The following is a 5,393-nucleotide window of genomic DNA, read 5'->3' on the forward strand; positions in this document are numbered from 1 at the left end:
ATGAAAAAGATTCCAAAATTTGGAAAAGTGAGGTATAGCGAGAGTTTCTAACCAGTCTTTTGCATTTGACAAATTCCCCCCGTTTAAAAATTCTGTTCTAATAGATTTCCCAATTTGACGAAATTCTATTCACAAGGTTATCTTTTCTTTTAATTTTCAGGAATAATTTCTAGGGTTAGTTGGCTTGAATGGTTACAGGGCTTCCCTTCGAGGATATTTGCCAATTGGCAACTCAGATTCTCTTCTTCATTATTCGCTATGTAATGTTGCTTTGGCTTGCGCTAGATCTTAAGCTTCATATATTACAACCGGGATGTAATTATTATATTCAACCAGGATGAAATACTTGGATGACAGTAAGAAAGTAATTTTTTTATTTGGGGACGAATTTTTCTTATATTGGATTCTGATATATTTGTGGTTGTAAATTGTTCTATTTTTCATGAAAAAGACTTAATTCAGTTTGTTGTTTGTGTATCTTTGTTTTGGACATTTATAAAGAATATCGTTTTTGCTGCGCTAAGGGGAGGGCCGGTGGGGCTCGAAAACATCTTCTTCTTTTTTTGTACGTGAATCTATCAGCAAAACATCAAACATTGTAACAGAAGCTGGATAAGATAGCTCGGTAACCCATTTTGATTTGTTTTTTTCCCTTTAATATGCAGCAGGCTTTTATAGTTCTGTGATTTTGAGGACAATCAAAGCCTCGATGGAGGTGTTTCATGGTGATTCTCTTCCTCTCTCAGTTAGACATAGAATTTTAGGTTTTGTTGAATTGTTTTCCTTTTGAATTTTGTATCCGGATCTTCCTTCGTACCCAATCTCTTATATGTGTGACTTGTAACTTAATTTTGGTTTAATGGATTTTGTTGTTTTGTTTTCATTGTACTTTTTTGGGTTATTCTTTGTTTGCTTGGGGATATATTTCTTTGAATCGGATGTGATTGAGAATGTACAAGTTTAGTTTTTGTGCATTTTTTTGAATTGTTTTTCTCATGGTTCTAAGTTCAGTATGTGTTTTTGGTTGGTTTTATTAACTGTTTTCTTTTGCATGAGAGTTCCCATACGTAATTTGTACTCTTTCCGGTTATCAAAGTAAGAAAGAAGTCCACATACACATGTTACTTAAATCTAGAAAATTGATTCGCTCTGCTGCGCATGTATCTTGAAAGGTCTCTATAATTCTTTTAGCTGAACTGGAAAGTACATTATGGTGGAAGGCAGTGACTAGAAATAAACCAAATGTATCTATTTCCTGTATGAAACTGTTCTTTCTTTTTCCTGACTGAAGTACTATTAGACTCGAGGTCGAGGTAAATTAGTCACTCCTGGATAGGAGAGCTGATGTTAGTTTTTAGCTTATATCATTTATTGGCATTTCGAGGGTATTATTTACTGGAATGTGTTGAATCTGCTTGTGTCTTCAAAGTAGCTGCCTTTTGTAGTATTCTACCAACAAATGGGAAACCCCTTTTAAAAAATCAGAGACACGAAATATCAAATAGATGAGCTACCAGATGTTCGTCTCAAATTTGCTCCATTGAAAATTTGGGATGGAGTTCATCTTGTCCTCGGAAATTTGCTGTCAATGGCGGCTATCGGCATGAATTTATCAGACCTGTAACCTCTGTGTGTATGTGTGCGCTCAATTATAAAAGCAGAATTTGTTCCCTCAGGTTGTGCATATAAATCAGTAGACATTAAAGTTGTTGGAACTTGGAAGATGATGACAGGAAAGTTGTTCTGACGATTATGGAGGATGAGGCAAATGAGAAATCGAAGGAATTGATCAAGTTACTGAAGGTTGCTGCATCTGCAAACCGCGATTTGGTATTTGCTTATGTAGGGGTCAAACAGTGGGAAGGCTTTACTGAATCATTTAAAATCACGAAGTGAACCAATTTTCCAAATAAGGCAGTTTTGGATGGAAATGAGTAAGTACTTTTCAGCAAGTTAAACCTTCCCTAGTTTCAAGATAGTAAAAGTTGTTTATCGAGACTATAGTGTTGCAAAAAGTATTTGGTTCCTGTTTTCTTATTATATATTGTAAATGGAATTTGCTTTTGTGATGTAAGAAATTTTTGATAGTTGATGAAACATGAACTTGGTTGTCATTGTACTAAAATTGGTAATTGCATATGCATAAGGTGTAGGTAGCAGATTCCATAATTATCGAACAACCACTGACATTTCTTTGCCGTTAAATGTTCATTTTGTCGACAGCTGCCCTTCTACACATACTAATGATTGTTTCTTTTCAGTGTTCACTTATATTTGTGTAAGGAGTTCTGCACTTAGATTTCTAGTCGGGCATGTGCTGGATTATCTGTCATTCTGTCGTATTTTATAATTTAATACCTTGTCTTAGATATCCTTGTTACTGACACTTTGGTTCTGAGCTATGTGGCCTGAATAAATTGGGTTGGTAATGGGATACTCTTTTCTTCAAATCTTATTTCAATTGAGTCAAATAGTTCTCCTCAGGCACCATGGATGTGAAAGTTGGGTTCTTAGTTCTTTTAGTTTTTGCCCCTCCTCACTATGGATGTGAAATCGTATTAAACCAAGCTTGTCACATCTTACTCATCAGCTTGCAGGATTAATATGCATGCATTATAGAGAGCCATTTGACATTGTATGTTTCTAAGTTTCTCAGAATAGACTAACAAAAACATCTGCAACCACATGATTTCAGCTGTCGCTAGATGGTTGCTTTTCTCAACTATAAAATACAAGGCCTCAAACAGCCTGTTTCCTTGAATGTTCTATCCTATTTGTCATGTTGGGTAACATATATGAAAATAAGTATGCTTTCATTGTTTAATGGTTTTCCTTTGATGGTGTGAATTAATCTATTCTCTATTGCTTGAACAAGAGTTGGTGAAAAAGATTATACCAATAGATTTTTTGAGTTCTGAAGTTATGATTGTGAACTATACCAGCAGCTAGGCGGCTGCTATGTAAAGAAGCCAAATGGTCTAACTCAAACATGCGTACAAACTTCTGTAAAATCTTGTAGATTTCAAATATTCCCGGATGCTTTATTCTTTTTGGCTGTGCATTACTATGGTGGACTGCTATGTTCCCCTGTTATTCGAACAGGTAATGGGGGTAGGGGCCGAGGGCTTCCATTAAGAAGAAGCTGATTTTGGAGAAAGTTGGATAAGCATGGGAAGCCGAATGAGAGCAATCCAGCCGAGTGGTCAAGGAATGTGGTTGTTCTTCCCAGGTAAGGGGATTCTGTGGTTGCTGGCCTTGCTGCTGTGAGTAAAACGGTATGGGCAGTTGCAGAGGTTACCATAGTAGAGGGAGAAAAGAAAAAGAAGAAAAAGCATAAGGATAAGGAAGATGGTGAGGAGGGGCGTAAAAGAAAATTGGAGGAGGTTGATGGTAGCCCTGCACCACATGTTGTGAAGAGGGCGAAAGCTGATGGAGATGAGTAAACAGTGTCCGTGAAAGACGAATTGGATTGAAGAAAGAAAAGAAAAAGAAAAAGAAGAAGAACAAAGAGGCTAACGAAGATCTTCAAATGGGAGAAGGCTAAGAAGGAAATTAAAGGTGAATGATTAACTTGGTTCGTCTGATGAGGAGAAATCTGACCTAAAGAAAAAGATGAAGAAGAGCAAAGATGCTGAGAATGGCGGTAGCGATGACGGAATAAACAAAAGCAAGAAGGAGAAGACCCAAAAAGAAGAATAAAAACTCTGGAACAAGATTAGATGAAGGAATTGTAGCTTTGATGAAGAAAATACTCACTTGTATGTTTACTGTCGCCTCATCTTATCTGCAAGGGGCGCCGAAGATTTTGTGTTCTTTCGCCCATTTCTGAACAACTATTGCTTTCTTTAACTTTTCTATCAGAATGTTGTTTTTTTTTTTTTGTTTGGATTGGTAATTTGGTATTGAGTTTGAGTTTTGCTTTCCACTGCTAGCCTCTGTTATTCTGGAGAAATTTTTCAGTGCCGAGCGGGCACCACGTGATGCCTGAGTAGTGCATCCTAGCTGTCCATTCCGGTATTTGGATAGAGAAAAGAGAGAGAGAGAGAGAGGAGAGGGTCAGATGAGAGGAGAGAGATAGGGTTTCAATCTAGACCGTCTAACATAATTTTGGACGATCCAGATGCACTGTTCGAGCACCACGTAGGCGTGCTCACGTGATATCCACCCGGCACCCAAAAATTTCTCGTTATTCCGTGATGGGTAACTGATAGCTTGGTTTTTTTCCGATGTATAGTTAGTAATGTTACTGTTTTATGGGCCAACTAATTAATGTGACTTCGTTTTTTGACACACTGCAAATTCCATTTAGCTTCGATTTTTGACACAGCAGCCAGCAGCATCAATTAGAAACAACTCTTGCGCTGCCTAACATCCCAGCAAGCTACCGACATATCTGCATTTCCCAACATTACCATGAAAGAGCCAGAAGACCATCCTGAAGATATTGCACTGTCAAGAAAAAATAAAAATAAAAAAAATTACCAGCAATTTAAAAAGTGAAGGGTAATAGAAAAAATTCATTACGTATTGCCACCCACATAGTTTTGAAGTGGAACAATTTTTTTGGGACATCAAAAAGTGCTAATTAAGAACAACAAATAGAGACGGAAGGAGAACCATAACTAGGTTGCGGAAACCGCGGGCGAACAAGCGACAAAATTTATATTGGTTAATAATCAATTTCCAGGAAACTAGCTTTTTTAGACCATGGAATATAATTACCCCGATATCAACTCTATGGTACGAGAAAGTGTAACTCAGTCCCATACAACTGTAGTGATATTGTCGACTAGTATTTTTTAAATCGAGTATCCATTGCAAACGTCTTAACCTTTTTGCCGGTAGTTATGTGAAATAAAAATAAAAATCTCAACCATCTATCAGAAAAGAAAATCCAAACGAAAAATCACCTCCCTATAACTGATGTGTAATACTGCCAACGGAATGTCACTTAATCACAAGAATATACTACTATTTACATGATTTGGTTCAACAAAAAATAAAAATAAAAATTTACTAGTTAAATGATGAATGCAATTTTTTTGGTAATTAATTGTTCATATAGCTCCAACTCTGCCAGAAAAATCGTCTTATTTACACAACTAACAAAGAAATTGAAACTGACCACCGGTGCGGTACTTCAAGTAGTTGGAAACTTGAAGTAGCTAACATAAGGTTGCTCCTCTCTTATCGGTTTTGAATTCCATACTTGCGACCAATGGTTGGGAGATGATGCGTTGATTAAAAATAATGGTCAAGAGAAGAGGTTTCAATTTAACTTGCACTTTGCTGATAGCCGTGCCGGAGACCGTAACGTGGTGACAAATCAATTTTCCTCCCCGGCTGTGGCGTTTGAACATTCTAAGTTGGGTGGGTTGCCAAAAAAAAAAAGA

General features: G+C 37.0%; 1 long non-coding RNA gene across 1 annotated transcript; it reads right to left on the reverse strand.

The window, feature by feature from the left end:
• Positions 1-552: 552 nt before the first annotated feature.
• On the reverse strand, positions 553-3,920 carry LOC131333170 (uncharacterized). The gene is made up of 2 exons (XR_009201742.1): positions 3,066-3,920; positions 553-733 (listed from the first exon to the last, which is right to left on the reverse strand). It is a non-coding gene; the product is annotated as an uncharacterized LOC131333170 (long non-coding RNA).
• Between the last annotated feature and the right edge of the window lie 1,473 nt (positions 3,921-5,393).

The sequence above is a fragment of the Rhododendron vialii genome, chromosome 7a (assembly GCF_030253575.1).
Source record: "Rhododendron vialii isolate Sample 1 chromosome 7a, ASM3025357v1".
NCBI lineage: Eukaryota > Viridiplantae > Streptophyta > Magnoliopsida > Ericales > Ericaceae > Rhododendron > Rhododendron vialii.